The 16619-nt window shown below is 35.5% G+C and overlaps 3 long non-coding RNA genes across 3 annotated transcripts; 2 read left to right on the top strand and 1 right to left on the bottom strand.

The window, feature by feature from the left end:
• Positions 1-353: 353 nt before the first annotated feature.
• LOC148731579 (uncharacterized) lies at positions 354-4064 on the bottom strand. Its single transcript, XR_016001583.1, has 2 exons — positions 1611-4064; positions 354-1048 (listed from the first exon to the last, which is right to left on the bottom strand). It is a non-coding gene; the product is annotated as an uncharacterized LOC148731579 (long non-coding RNA).
• A 13-nt stretch (positions 4065-4077) lies between these two features.
• LOC148731578 (uncharacterized) lies at positions 4078-8016 on the top strand. Its single transcript, XR_016001584.1, has 2 exons — positions 4078-5108; positions 5524-8016. It is a non-coding gene; the product is annotated as an uncharacterized LOC148731578 (long non-coding RNA).
• A 6286-nt stretch (positions 8017-14302) lies between these two features.
• LOC148731577 (uncharacterized) lies at positions 14303-15864 on the top strand. Its single transcript, XR_016002011.1, has 2 exons — positions 14303-14512; positions 14941-15864. It is a non-coding gene; the product is annotated as an uncharacterized LOC148731577 (long non-coding RNA).
• Positions 15865-16619: the final 755 nt, after the last annotated feature.

The raw sequence follows: 16619 nt of genomic DNA, 5'->3' as shown, positions 1-16619 counted from the left end.
CATGGTGACTCATGGATATGCAAAATAACGTAGTTTTAGATGCGATGCGTTTGTCAGACTTGAAACCCATCTGAATAGATCTTATCGATCATAGACTGGTGATAGCGGTAATGTAGCTTTTTATCCAGTGAATAAACGAGCTTTTTGCTTCAATTTTGGATTTTAAAAGGAACAGTTTATACCTCATCTTTTTCAGTGATGCGTGTGAAGTTGTCTTTTCCGTGATTCTACCAGAAATCTTATAATTGTGTAGTTAGGTAAACAGATTTTCTAATTTTCTTAATTACTTTCTATTGACTCAGTGGCAACCTCGTGTTAAAAGCGAAGGGGAATATTCAACAAAATTTGCAGAGTTTTCAGGGAAGCAAATAACAAATGAGTGCATTTTTAATAACAGAAATTTATCATTATTGTCATTAGGTTAAGCTCACACCTTTGCCAAAAAAAATTATATTTATTCTTCGCATTTCTGAAATGTTTGTCTATGTCTATGGTATCTCCAACTGAAATTATGTCCTTAAAAGCGATAGCTTTAGGCGCCGTAGCTTTTCAAAAAACATGCTATGCATTTGATACTCTCTCTTTAAGATGGCCTTCGTAGTAAAATTCCCTATATAAGGCATTTTTTCAGGCATTTCTGATAGCGTAGTGCTTAAACAAATGTCCACATTTTTTTTACTTGGGATCTGACCTTCTCAAAAGATTACATTTGCGTGCATTTCTGTCCCGCCATCTGTTTGTTTTGACTTTCAGACTCCAGCTCTGAATAGGAAAAGCGCAATTTTAAGCCAACTCTCCGATATTACGTATGAATTTGCAGGTCTTGCCAAAGAAACTCCACTGCACGAGAATTCTTTATATGAATGATTCAGTTCGTCTCCGATGGTAGCTAACTTCTTGGCAACAGACTTAATCATCTCCGTGGTATGTTTATCGCTCGACTTGGTAACTAAAGCGCTTGGCGCTGTGCGAATTGAGTTGCAGTGTTTTCCGTCCATGGTCAGATTTGTGATGATTCGAACTATAAGCTCTCTTTGGCGTGTATCTCCTGCAAGAGTAAAAGTTATCCCAAGTTAAAATTGTTCTCAATACATGTTGTGATTACATAAGGTAGATTAAGTCTAAATTATATACTAAACACACGACTTGATTTATCCCTGATTCCGCCTAGTTTTTTCCTAATCCTCAAATACATCGAAGTGATAAATCGAGAAGTGGCCATTTTACTGCAAATGTAAATGTTTTCACGAGATCGTAAAATAGCCGAAGAAAGTGAGCGAAAATGGAATATTGGTTGTTTTCCTTTCGCTTAGGTGTGTCTCAAAATTTCGCTTAGGTGTGTCTTGAAATTTCTCTATTATTTTCAACTGTAGCCTTCCAATTAAATCATATCTAGAAAAAGTGCATTTCGACCCTTACTGCATTTTTAACTGTTGTATTTTTGTATCGAAAATATAATCGCAGATAATCGAATTTCAGAATTCTCCAAATGAGGAAAGAGTTAAGAGAGAATTAAATCGAGGAGATATTATAGAAATGACTCGTTGGGCGTCTAAAGTTGGCTACATGAGTGACAAGTGGAATTAGAGAAGTGCTCGAACCAATCTTACCTAGTGATTTACCCTTTCTAGTTGATTTAGTGCACAGTGCTCGTTTTGACGCTTCACGCTTCACGTCTTGGCGTTTCACGCTCGTCTCACTGGAGCTGGGATCAATCGTTGAATTGTTATGAACTCCGGAAAATATGCAGCTCTTTTATAGGTCCAAAACAATAACAACAAATCACGAAACTCGAACAAAATCTCACGAGATCACGTATCCATTGGCAACGAGGTATGGCGGAAGGGCGTCACAGAACAACTGTTACGGGAAAATTTATTGATTTTTCCCTGTAGAAGTTTAAGCATAGTTATTCTTTGTTTTCGGAATTTTAGCGTTCTCGATTCATGCCAGTTTCTTTTATTGCGATGTTTTAAAAAGATAAAAAGCCACAAGTAAATTTGAATAGTCAAGTTAAACTGTACAGCTGCATCTCGGTACTTTTCTTGTTTAATTCTAGTGAAATATTTGGTAAATAAAAGTGTTAAAAGTCTTTCTGGAAAAATTAGTTCTCATGGTATTTGGCAGCTGAGTCTATACTTGTAACCTCAATTTCCTTTTTTTACGATCAAGCTTAACACAAACTTTACTTGGAAAAGCGGAAACTTTTAATTGTATTTTTCATTTTGTTTTGTAAGCTGCCTCATTGTAATTTCCATGGGTATACTTTCTATACCAGAGCTGTGAATTCTCACCTAGGTTTCCTATTTTTAATTGGCTCGAGTTTAGTGCATCCGTTCTTTTAATTTGAAATTCTTTCCGTCGTAGAAACAGTTGGGAATATTTTAGTAGTTTTCGTTTAACTTCAAAGAGATCGTTAGCGCTTCTTTTGTTTTGCTGTTTTAATGTGTTCGATTCGGACAACAATAGCACTTCACATCAGTTAGTTGAAAAGCAGCTACCTTGTACGGTTCTGATGATTACAACCTTGATTACGAAACTGAAAAGACCAGAGGTCATGTCACTTGTTGGCCTGACCTGGAATAAAAGTTTACTGTGGAGCCAGTCCGTATAGGTTCGCTAGAAGTAGACCTCCGTATACCAGGAAATCGTGACGAGTTTCCGTTCTCGCTGCCGAGTGGTCTCTAACGAGTTAATTTCCCCCAGTTATTGTACATGTTGTGCCGTCAGCGAAGGTTCAGTTTTCCAGTTTAGCACGCGAAAACTTATCGTCACACAACATCACGAGAGGAAATTTTACAAAATTGAAAAATTATTTTAATAGTCAACGATAGAGACATGCAGTTTTCACGTTTAATTTTCATTCTTTAGTCCGAACAAGAAATTTTGTGGTTCAAAATCTTGACTTTTTGTGATTTCGTGTTTTGCATCGTGAAGTGAATCATCGCACTGTTTTGCACTCTTTGAGGGCGGGAATCTTTTGTCCTGCCCCAAAGAAGTGTTATGAACTGGAATTAGTAATTACGTCATGTTTGGCATGTCAATATGCTCGATAATTGAAATTTCATTCAGATTGCCATTCTGAAAACTGTCCAAATAGAGCAGAAAAATAACTACATACAGAAGTCTCTAGTATTCAACTCTAGTTTACTGTTTGTTCAAATGATATGTATTCGTACAGGAAAACTTTAAACGATTTGCCAATTTCCTTTACCAACATAATGGCTGTTGCAATTAAGAGTATGTTAATGGTTGTTAATTCGCAAGTCCAGAAACGATCTTTGTTTTCATTATTTTGTTATACATGGTAGCAGTACGTGATTATAAATCTGAATCTGTCGGTCATGATATTCACTTACACTCAAAATTGCTATGATCGGGACTGTGATAATCTTTAAGAATACGTAGACTTGACTATATAAAAAAACTAGATTTCTTACAGGACTCGACACTAACATTTCACCTTACTAGCCAAGTGACTGGTGACAACTTAGATGTTACAACGATTTCAGTTTGTTTATTAGCCAACTAGTTAGTGGAAATCGAAAACCGCCAGCCAAAACTGAATTTCTACTCACGTTCTGTGGCTAGTTGGCTACAGTCAGTATCGTGCCCTGTCTTGGCGTAGTTTATATTGAAACGTGACCGAGTTTGGTAACCCTTAAACTCTCAAGAATGATCAGCATCTAATTTCTCCTCATAATATCACCCTTGAATCACACATTAAGGTCAGGAGAATAAAGAAAATGATCACCAACTAAAGAAGCTCTTGATTGTTAAACAAATTCTCCTTGTCAGCGCCTTAGGAAATGTATAGAGAACAGTATGGAGAATATGCAGACTGATGTGAGTGTGTAAAGGGTTAAACTTCGACTTCGTCAATTTCCGGTTTAGAATAGTTAGCTTCTTTATTTTAAAGATTGTGCTCGTAGAACTGATGGTAAACTACTTCAGATTGTATCTTTTTCAATTTTGAAATCTTTGGAAGGCAAAGACTCAACTGACAGGCTTTCATGGGATACCGGATACAGGGATCACAGTGAAAAGATTTCGATGTAAAAGATTTGCTGGTAAACAAAGGAAAGATCTTTCGAACGTTGTCAGATTGATTTTAAAGGGAGCTTTACTCTGCGAAAAAAAACCCCTTCAAATAGTTATATATCGACGAATTTGTCACCAAACACATATCAGCAGTTGTAATCTTGCCGTGTCGAATACTGTTTCTTTCAAATTATAAAAAAAAAACATTGCATCTTGAGGTTATGATTTAAATTGATTTATTGCCTTTTTAAAATTGATATTGCACACTCAGTTCATACCTATTCTAAGATGTACAATATTGTGTTGAGAATATTTGGAACTAGAACCTCTTACTGCCGGAGTGTATTCTCCAAAACTGGAAGAAAATATTGGACAAACCTTCATTTTCTCACGCTGCTATGTTAACTTCTCCAAAACAACACTACCAAGGCTGTTAATGAAACAATCAAAAATATTTTTCTGCAATTGCACTTTCAGTTCAGTATGCCTAACTGAAGGTAATATTAACTATATTGCTATTTACATCTCTACAAGTGGCTATCTTTTTGTACTAGTTTTGTAGCTCTGAGATTCTCAATCTGAGTATTGTTTTTCTAATATATTTACATACCAAGCATGTCGTGAGTTATAAAGACAATTTATGACACTTGAATTAAGGAGGTAAAGAATCATGGCTTCATATTGGTTGGAAACAACATAGGGCTTTATTTCACGCTAACAACACGAAATGATATATCGAAATTCACGCTCAGTTTACTCAATTTTGTTTGGTAAAGTTTGTCAGTACAGGTTCTTTGGATGAGAATTTTTTTACTGTTAGTCTTAGGAGCATAACATGAATTAATTTTTTATCGAAATTTTCTGTCGTGATTTTGTGCCGTGAAACGCTCTTGATGTATTGTTACTAAGGGTGATATCGTGATGTTTTTTTCGTGATTCGTGATTTTTGGAGCACCCCTGACCTATAAAAAAACCGCATCTTTCCCTCGGCTCATTCTAGTTCATGCCACAGTCAGCTCTAGCGGGAAAAACGCCAAATCAAGTCGTCGAAAAAGATACATTTTTGGGTAAGTTGAATTTCACTCTTTGGACGTTATCGTTTACTGAACCATAGGTATTAAGACAAGGTATTAAAGACCAAATTAAAAATACGCAAATATTTTAATACAGTTTTCAACAAAAATTTGCAGTCACTGTTATCTGGAGACTGATAAGTTTTTGATTTTCAGTTGAGCTTAAAATGTGCTTCTTTGTTGTGGTTTTTTCGATTGCGAATGAGGAGAACAGAACAAACTTTATCAAGTAGTGGTTTCATATGATTAACACTCTGTAATTACCAATAAAGATACTTGCAAGTTACACATGGCCTAAGGGTTATGAAAGGTTCCAACAAACATTAATTTTTGATATTAAAACACATTTTCATAGCGATGTTTGCAGTGAGAGTTCAGTAAGTAATAATGTCAAAACTTACTCTCGCAGGAGATACAATTTACTGAAAGAACCCATCATGGACCGGCGAGGTTACGAGTCTGGTCAAACAGAACAATTTTCTTCTGCTGCAAACTCAGATCACGAACAAACCATGGAGGCTATTGAAGCAGTCGCAAGTAAACTGGCGACCATCGGGGACGAATTGAGCCAGTCATACCAAGATTTATCTTGCAGCAGAACAACTCTGGCAGGAGTCAAGCCATGCGCGAGGTTCGGAAGTTGGCTGAACATAGTGTTTTTAATACTGAAAGTTTCAGTCTGAAAGTTAAGAAAACAGAAAACGAGGTTTATATGGCGCAGAAGTTTGGGAACTTCTGGAGTACTCTGGTTCTCGTACTAAAAGCTTGGGTCTGAAAGTTGAAGTAGAATTAAAAAGCGGTTGAATTTGTGCGCTTGAGCGACGGAGTAGAGATCTACTCGAACGTGGGTCTGTGAAGAGATCAACGGACCAATGATTATGAACTCCGTGGATAAACCAAACCTAATCACGTCTCAAAGAGGACGGAAACTCATCCAGTCGAAAAATGTTCATGAAAATATATTTATTTTAAGCTTTACCAGAAAGCAAAAGTACTGATGCGTTAAATACTAGTTGTTCAAAATCTTCACAGTATTTCTATATTTTTTTTTTTTTGCATGTAGCTAAAATGCATTTGTTTGTGAGTTCCTATCGTTAAAACAGTGCAAATTTATCGTTTTTCTTTCTTGAATTAAAAAAAATAAAAAATTAAACAAAATAAGTGAAACCAATGTAATAAAATATACTTATAGTCTAAACTATCGCTTAAAGATAAGATTTTCACTCTGCACTTGGTTGCAATACGATGTAGTGTGTCCTTCAGTGAAAAAAAAAACACGACCTACTTTCTGTCGGGGAAATGATTCCTAATTCCACATGATGACCAATTCAAAACCTTTACTGCGATAAACTTTCTACCCAGTAAATCGTTTTTCCTGATAACCGCGATCAAACCAAACAATTTTTTTTTCATTTGAAAACCAACGCAATCTAAACTGAAATAATTTGCATATTAGTTTCCATGCAGGTGTAAAGTTTTTCTTTTGAAAATGTGTTAAATGGGAGATATCACAAAGGGGAACTAAACAAACCCGAGCCAATGAGAAAACATCGCTTTTTTTATGGCATTGGTAATCACCTCTCTCGTTGCTGTATCGCATTCATGCAAAGTTTTCTTTTCCAATAAACTTCATAATAGAAAATTTTCGATTGGCGCGGTTTCTTACTTTGAAGGTTAGCGATTTCAATTTATAATAATCCTTGTGAGATCTTTAGTATCATTAAAGTTTACTTTTAATTTTTTTTTCTTGGTTTGGCACCGACTAGAGAGTAAGATTTGTAAAACAGAACGCTTGGTGACGCGAATTCCGTCCTTAACTGTCAATTAGCTGATTTTTTTTTTCGGAAAACGTAGTACTAGGAAAATTAAACAAAACGAGTGATTTCCTCTCGGTAAAGGATTTTAAACAGAGCAATGATGAAAATTGAAGATATAGTTCAACTCAAATATATTTATTTGAGAGATCAATGGACCAATGGCTATGTACTTCATGGATAAACCAAACTTGATCACGTCTTAAAGAGAACGAATACTCATCCAATCGAGAAATGTGCATGAATTCGAAATGAAAATATATTTATTCCAAGCTGTACCTGAAAGCGAAAGTACTTATGCATTAAAGAGTACTATTGTTCAAAATCTTCACATTATTTCTATATATATTTTTTTTGCATGTGGCTAAAATGCATTTGGTTGTGAGTTCTTTTTGTTAAAACAGTACAAAGTTGTCGTTATTCTTCCTTGAATTAAAAATAGATTGAACTGAATTAAGTTGAACCTATGTAATAAAATACACTAAGTCTAAAGTATCGCTTAAAAGATAAGATTCTCAGTCGGCACTTGGTTGTAATTCGATGTGGTGTGTACTCGTCCTTTAGTGAAAAAAACAAACAAACAAACAAACAAACGCGACCTACCTTCTGTCGGGGAAATGATTCCTATTTTCACCTGATGACCAAGTCAAAACCTTAAAAGCGATAAACTTTCTACCCAGTAAATCGTTTTTTCTAATAACCGCGATCAAACCAAATAATTAATTTTCCATTTGAAAACCAACGCAATCTAAACTGAAATAATTTGCATATTAGTTTCCATGCAGGTGTAAAGATCTACTTTTGAAAAAGTGTTAAGTAGGAGATATTGCAAAGGGGAACTAAAAAAAAACCCGAGCCAATGAGAAAACATCGCCTTTTTATGGCATTGGTAATCACCTCTCTCGTTGCTGTATCGCATTCACGTAAATTTTTCTTTTCTAATAAACTTCATAATAGAAAATTTTCGATTGGCGCGGTTTCTTACTTTTAAGGTTAGCGATTTCAGTTTATAATAATTCTTGTAAGATTTTTAGTATCATTAAGTTGTACTTTTAATTTTTTTTTTTTTTTTTTGGGTTTGGCACCGACTAGATAGTAATAAGATTTGTAAAACAGAACGTTTAGTGACGTGAATTCCGTCCGTAACTGACAATTAGCTGATTTTTTTTTTTGAAAACGTAGTACTAGAAAAATTAAACAAAACGAGTGATTTCCTCTCGGTAAATGATTTTAAACAGAGCAATCATTATGATGAAATTGAAGATATAGTTCAACTCAAGATATTTCCTGAAATTGAAAAGCCACGTTTCTGCGATCCGTGTTAGTTTTTCCGTTTCCGTTCAAATACTTTATTTTTCAAATGTCCACGAAATGCGTAAATAGGTTGCCTTGACTTTAAATTGAAAAGTGTGAAAACCCAATGGCACGAAACGTTTGTTATCAATGATTTGACGAACGGATGACTCATAGACTTTGAAGCCTAGATAACTAAATACATTCGGACATCGCCAAACCAGTTACTTGAAAACTCAAAAAAATCTCAATCAACAATACTCTGATGAAAACAGGCAACAAATGTTTCTCCGACCAAAAGTTATTGCCATAAATATCTAAGAAGACGCTACATGAAAGGTAGGTTCTCCGTGGTTATATTTGAATACTTGTGATTAAAACCCAGGCCGGAAGTAGTCTCGTTCCCAGACCTTCACAGCCAAATGGTTCAAAGATTGGATCCTGTTAGCGGTGAGATGTGGATACAAGATTACCTTTTAATGGTAAGGAAGTTTTCCTTACCATTAAAAGGCTTAACTTTCCCTTTGACTCATTACTATTAAGTTTGTTTAATGTAAGCGATTTAGGGTCATCTTTTAAAGTTTTCGAGATTAGATTAAAATTAAGTATCGTAGAAAAACACAAAGCGTAGCACCTTACACTTTCGCCGCCATTACTATGACTTTAAAGTCCCTATGACACTTATTTTATTTATTATTTTACATCAAAATGTAATGTCTCTAGAGCATGTTTTAGCAACATTAGCAGTATTTTACCGTTTTCTGAATTTTTTTATCAAGCTCTCTAATCCGTAGATAAAATATCTGACCGAGCAGAGAGGGGACTGGGCGCCGTTACGTCACAATAGGAAGCATGTGTTCTTATCATGCAAACAAGTGGGCTTTGTAATTAGTAATTTCCCAGGCGGTGTCATTATGTCCCATATTGCCTGTTGTTCTGACAAAAAGTTTCTTCTTCGATGACTCGGATTTTAATTATATTCCGGAATACGATGGCGATTGAATCCGAAATTGCAACTCAAAGCGGTGAGATGGAGGACAGGGAGGAAAACATAGAAGGGCTAAATTCAAACGAGCCATTAGCGTATCGAAAAATATAGAAAAAGGACAGAATGTTAACAAGTCGTTTGAAAGGTCTCGAACCTACGAAAAGAGTTGGTACGTTCAATGAAATTTTTGCCCACTTTGGTGACCGCATGTCTAAGCTGGACACCGTCGTCTTTTCATGCCGGGTTCTCGAATGGTAAGCTGGAAAATCAGGAATTCGGAATTCCGCCAGAGTTTTTCAACGTCTTTATTTTTTTTTTCAAAATGACTCCGATGATTTTCCGAACAGTGTACGAGCTCCGAATATACTTTGATGATTAACCCAAATTTTGTTGGATGGTTTCCGAAGTTACTCAGAGAGCCCTGAATTTTTAAAGGCTTGTTTTTTTCAATTCTCCCTTTCTTCTTTTTTCAAGATTTTTCCGAAGAGTGTACGAGCTCCGAATTTATACTCCGAGGAGTAACCGAAAACTATCCGAGGGTCTCCGAAGTTACCCGGAGACCTTCGAGGAACAATCGAACCCCCCAGCTTCATTTGTTTTTAATCTATTTTTTAATTTTTTTTTTCGTTTATTTTTGATTATTAATTCATTTACTTTTTAACGAAACTGAATAATAAGACTAAATAATAAAATAAATTGTTTTATTATTAAATAAAGCGAAACTAAATAATAAACAGCAAATCATTCGTCAAATTATAGGTTAACATGGTCAGCGTCCCTTTAATCGAGATGTTGATTATTCACTAAAGGGTACAAAGAAAGTATTGAGGTTTTGCACAGCAGCCATGTTGGATGGCAGGAACAATAGGTTATTTTACCCATGGGAAAAAAAATTCTTTCTTATGCAAAATATTTTCATTGTTCCTGCCATCCAACATGGCTGCTGCGCAAAACCTCTATAGCAATGCCTAAGTCAGTCTGCCATTTATTCAATTACAATCCCGGGAAAGCACTTCTTAACGAAAGCGATAAGCTCTTCTGTTAGAGACAGGCCTCCCTCAGATCTCCTCAACAGATCTTGCATATGGCCTTAATGGAACCAAGGGGGACGTGTGCACAGACATGCTATGTTAATATGGTAGTATCTTCTTTGCACTCTGCAATCCTAACTTCCAACATTTTGTGCCATCTTAGTACAGATTATATTTGGATACCAGTCCACCTCTTAACGTCCAATGACTGCCATGCTATCAACAAACTGAGAGTCTTTTTGAAAGCTTCCTTCACATCTGTTACATTTTGAGATGTTTCCTTTTAGCTTCAATAAATAGGAAGGATTAGAAGATTCAGGAATGATGGGTTTCGGCGGTAAAGGAAAACCTTGGGGCACGAAGTATATATTCGGAGCTCGTACACTCTTTGGAAAAATCTTGAAAAATGAAAAAAGAAGATTTGAAAAAACAAGCCTTCAAAAATTCAGGGGTCTTCGGGTAACTTCGGAAACCATCGAATAATCTTTGTGTCAATTATCGGAGTATATTCGGAGCTCGTACACTTCGGAAAATCATCGGAGTCGTTTTGAATAAAAAAACAGACGTTGAAAAATTCCGGCGGAATTCCGGATTCCTAGTTTTCCAGCTAACCTCTCCGTAAGTGTGAATTAAACCTTTTGTCTTTATGTATGTTTTTCAATTTATTCATGAATTGGAAGAGTTTGAAAAACAATAATTTTTACAGGACTTCGCATGGCACAAATATTTATTGTTAACGGGATTTCCAGATGATGTCAAACTTCGAAGTAACATGTAAGGGCGTCTGTTGGCAAAAAATGCGTAACTGTGGGAAGTCTTCATCTATTGAAAGGTAAGGAAGAAAAGTCCTGATACGAATTTCTTAGGAGCAATCATGGATGCAATTTAACAGTGTTTCCCTGCTGGTAGGCTTTTTCTTCTTTTTCCTATTGTAATATTTTGCTCTTAACACCTTTTCAAAAAAGTTGTTTTCAGCTGGATGGTGACCCATGGATATGCAAAATAACTTAGTTTTGGATGCAATGCATTTGTCAGATTCTAAACTCATCCGGATTGATCTTATCGGTCAAAGACTGGAGATAGCGGTAATGTAGCCTATTATCCAATGAATAAGCGAGCTTTTTTCTTTCTTTTTTTTTTTCATTGTAAAAGGAACAGTTTATGTCGCATCTTTTTCAGCGGTCCGTGTTGAGACGGTCTTTTCCGTGATTCTACCAGAAATCTTACAATTGTGTAGTTACGTAAACAGATTTTCTACTTTTCTTAATTACTTTCTATTGACTCAGTGGCATCTTTGTGTGAAAAGCGAAGGGGAAAATTCAACAAAATTTGCAGAGTTTTCAGGGAAACAAATAACAAATGAGTGTATTTTTAATAACAGAAATTTATCATTATTGTCATTAGGTTGATCTTACAACTTTGCAAAAAAAATTATATTTATTCTTCACATTCTGAAATGTTTGTCTATGTCTTTGGTATCTGCTACCGAAATTATGTTCTTAAAAACGATAGCATTGGGCTTAGCTTTTCACAAAAAGTTCTATGCATTTAACACTCTCTTTAAAGATGGCCATCGTAGTAAAATTCCCTTTATAAGGCATTTTTCCAGGTATTTCTGGAAGCGTAATACTTAAACAACTGTCCACATTTTTTACTTGGGATCTGACCTTCCTAAAAGATTACATTTGTTTGCCTTTCTGTCTCGCCTTCTGTTTGTTTTGACTTTCAGACTCCAGCTCTCAATAAGAAAAGCGCAATTTTAAGCCAACTCTCCGATATTACACATGAATTTGCAGGTCTTGCCAAAGAAACTCCACTGCACGAGAATTCTTTATATGAAGGATTTAGTTCGTCTCCGATGGTAGCTAACTTGTTGGCCACAGATTTAATCATCTCCGTGGTATGTTTATCGCTCGACTTGGTAACTAATGAGCCTGGCGCTGTGCGAATTGAGTTGCAGTGTTTTCTGTCCATGGTCAGATTTTGCGATAATTCGAACTATAAGCTCTCCTTAGCGTGTATCTCCTGCAGGGTAAAAGTTATCCCAGGTTAAAATTATTCTCAATACATGTTGTGATTACATAAGGTAGATTAAGTCTGAAATATTTACTAAAAACACGGCTTGATTTATCCTTGATTCCGCCTACTTTTTAACTAATCCTCAAATACATCGAAGTGATAAATCGAGAAGTGGCCATTTTACTGGAAATGCAAATGTTTTCACGAGATTGCAAAATAGCCGAAGAAAGTGAGCGAAAATGAAATATTGGTTGTTTTGCTTTCGCTTAGGTGTGTCTTAAAATGTCTCTATTATGTTCAAATGTAGCCTTCCAATTAAATCATATTTAGCGAAAGTGCATCAGTTTCGACCCTTTGGGCATTTTTAACCGTTGTATTTTTGTCTGGAAAATATAATCGCAGATAATCAAATTTCAGAATTCCCCAAATGAGGAAAGAGTTAAGAGAGAATTAAATCGAGGAGATATTATAGAAATGGCTTGTTGAACGTTTAAAGTTCGCAACATGAGTGACAAGTGGAATTAGAGAAGTGCTCGAACCAATCTTACCTAGTGATTTACCCTTCACTAGTTGATTTAGTGCACAGTGCTCGTTTTGACGCTTCACGCTTCACGTCTTGGCGTTTCACGCTCGTCTCACAGGGGCTGGATCAATCGTTGAATTGTTATGAACTCCGAGAAATAGGTCTTTTATAGGTCCAAAACAATAACAACAAATCACGAAACTCGAACAAAATCTTACGAGATCACGTTACATTAGCAACGACGTATCACGGAAAGGCGTCACAGAACAACATCACGAGAGGAAATTTTACAAAAGTGAAAAATTATTTTCATAGTTAACGATAGAGACATGGATTTTCATGTTTAATGTTCATTCTTTCGTCCGTACAAGAAATTTTGTGGCTCAAAACGTTGACTTAATGTGATTTCGTGTTTTGCACCGTGAAGTCAATCATCGCAGTGTTTTGCACTCTTTGAGGGCGAGAATCTTTTGTCCTGCCTCAAAGAAGTGTTATGAACTGGAATTAGTAATTACGTCATCTTTGGCGTGTCAATATGCTCGATATTTGAAATTTCATTCAGATTGCCATTCTGAAAACTGTCCAAAGAGAGCAGAAAAATAGCCGCTTACAATCAACACAAGTTTCTAGTATTCAACTGCATTTTACTGTTTGTTCAAATGATATGTATTCGTACAGGAAACCATTAAACGATTTGCTAATTTCCTTTACCAACGTAATGGCTGTTGCAGTTAAGAGTATGTTAACGGTTGTTAATTCGCAAGTCCAGAAGCGATCTTTGTTTTCATTATTTTGTTATACATGGTAGCAGTACGTGATTATAGATCGATCTGAATCTGTCGATCATGATATTTACTTACACTCAAAATTGCTATTATGAAGACTGTGATAATCTTTAAAAATACGTAGACTTGTCTATATCAAAAGCTAGATTTCTTACAGGGCTCGAAACTAACTTTTCAACTTACTGACCAAGTGGCAAGTGACAATTTAGATGTTACAACGATTTCAGTTTGGAAGAAAATATTAGACAAACCTTCATTTTTTACGCTGCTATGTTAACTTCTCCAAAAACAACACTACCGAGGCTATTAATGAAACAATCAAATATATTTTTCTGCAAATACACTTTCAATACAGCATACCTAACTGAAGGTAATATTAACTATATTGCTATTTACATCTCTACCAAGTGGCTATTTTTCTCTACTAGTTTTGTTGCTCCGAGATTCTCAATCTGAGTATTGTTTTTCTAATATATTTACATACCAAGCATGTCGTGGGTATTAAAGACAATTTATGACACTTAAATTAAGGAGGTAAAGAATCATGGCTTCATATTGGTTGGAAACAACATAGGGCTTTATTTCACGCTAACATCATAAAATGATATATCGAATTTCACACTCAGTTTACTCAATTTTGTTTGGTAAAGTTTGTCAGTACAGGTTTTCTGGAGGAGAATTTTTTTTTACAGTTAGCCTTGGGAGCATAATATGAATCAATTCTTTTATCGAAATTTGCTGTCGTGATTTTGTGCCGTGAAACGCGCGTGATGCATTGTTACTAAGGGTGATATCGTGATGTTTTCTTTCGTGATTCGTGATTTTTAGAGCACCTCTGACCTATAAAAGAACCGCATCTTTCCCTCAGCTTATACTAGTTCATGCCACAGTCAGCTCTAGCGGGAAAAACGTCAAATCAAGTAATCGAAAAAGATATATTTTTGGGTAAGTTGAAATTCACTCTTTGAATGTTATCGTCTGCTGAACCTAGGTATTAAGACTAGGTATTAATGGCTAAATCAAAAATACGCAAATATTTCAGTACAGTTTTCAACAGAAATTTGCAGTCACTGTCATCTGCAGACTGATAAGTTTTTGATGTTCAGTCGAGCTGTGTATTTTCAACTTTAAAATGTGTCTCTTTGATACGGTTTTTTTGATTGCGAATCAGAAGAACAGAACAAACTTTTTCAAGTAGGGATTTCATATGATTAACACTATAATTGCCAATAAAGATACTTGTAAGTTACACATGGCCTAAGGGTTACGAAAGGTTCCAACGAACATTAATTTTTGTTATTTAACACACAATTTCATAACGATTTTTGTAGTGAGAGTTCAGTAGGTAATAATGTCAAAACTTACTCTCGCAGGAGATACAATTTACTGAAAGAACCCAACATGGGCAAGCGAGGTTACAAGTCTGGTCAAACAGAACAGTTCTCTTCTACTGCAAATTCAGATCACGAAAAAATCATGGAGGCGATTGAATCAGTCGCTAATAAACTGGCGATCATTGGGGACGAATTGAGCCAGTCACACCAAGAATTATCTCGCAGGGGAACAAATGTGGCAGAGGTCAAGCCATGCGTGAGGCTGGGGAGTTGGCTGAGCAGAGTGATTTTTATACTGAAAGTTTCAGTCTGAAAGTTAAGAAAATAGAAAAGGAGGTATAATTGGCGTAGAAGTTTGGGAACTTTTGAAGTACTCTGGTACTCGTGCTAAAAGCTTGGGTCTGAAAGTTGAAGTAGAATTAAAAAACAGTTGAATTTGCGCGCTTGAGCGACGGAGTAGAGATCTACTCGAACGTGGGTCAGTGAAGAAGAACCAACAATTATCGTAATGAAGAGAGATCAACGGACCAATGATTATGAACTCCGTGAATAAACCAAACTTAATCACGTCGCAAAGGGGACGGAAACTCATCCAATCGAAAAATGTTCAGCAGTTCAAAATGAAAATATGTTTATTTCTGGTTGTACTAGAAAGCGAAAGTACTGATGCATTAAAGAATACTGTTTGTTTAAAATCTTCACTATTTCTTTTTTTCCTTTTTTTTTTGCAGGTAGCTAAAATGCATTTGTTTGTGAGTTCTTACTGTTAAAACAGTGCAAATTTATCGTTTTTCTTCCTTGAATTAAAAAAAAAAATTAAACTGAATTAAGTTAAACCACTGTAATAAAATATACTTAGTGTAAACTATCGCTTACGAGATAAGATTTTCATTTGGCACTTGGTTGATGTGGTGTGTTCTTGTCCTTTAGCGAGAAAAAAAATAAAAAACAAGACATACCTTCTGTCGGGGAAATGATTCCTAATTCCACATGATGACCAAGTCAAAACCTTTATAGCGACAAACTTTCTACCCAGTAAATCATTTTTTCTGATAACCGCGATCAAACCAGACAATTTTTTTTGACTTGAAAACCAACCGTAAACTGAAATAATTTGCATATTAGTTTCCATGCAGGTGTAAAGTTCTTCTTTTGAAAAAGTGTTAAGTAGGAGATATTACAAAGGGGAACTAAAAAAACCCGAGCCAATGAGAAAACATCGCTTTTTGATGGTGGTGGTAATCACCTCTCTCGTTGCTGTATTGTATTCATGTAAAGTTTTCTTTTCTTATAAACTTCATAATAGAAAATTTTCGATTGGCGCGGTTTCCTGCTTTGAAGGTTAGCCGATTTCTATTATAATAGTCCTTGAGAGATTTGAATCATTATATTTTATTTCTAATCTTTTTTGGTTTGGCACCGACTATAGAGCAGGATTTGTAAAACAAAACGCTAAGTGACGTGTTCTCGTTCGTAGCGCTGTCAATCAGCGGATTTTTTTTTGAAAACGTAGTACTAGTAAAACAAAGAAACGAGCGATTTCGTCTCTGTGAATTATTTTAAACAGATCAAGGATGAAAATTGAAAATATGGTTCAACTTAAGATGTTTCCTGAAATTTTAGTGCCATGTTTCTACGTTATTTTTCCGTTTCAGGTTTTTTTTTTCTTCAAATGTTCACGAAGTACGTAAATAGGTTGCCTTGACTTTAACTCGAAA

The sequence above is a fragment of the Stylophora pistillata genome, chromosome 5, assembly GCF_964205215.1.
Source record: "Stylophora pistillata chromosome 5, jaStyPist1.2, whole genome shotgun sequence".
Classification (NCBI taxonomy): Eukaryota; Metazoa; Cnidaria; class Anthozoa; order Scleractinia; family Pocilloporidae; genus Stylophora; species Stylophora pistillata.
This window is presented reverse-complemented; position numbering and strand designations above follow the sequence as displayed.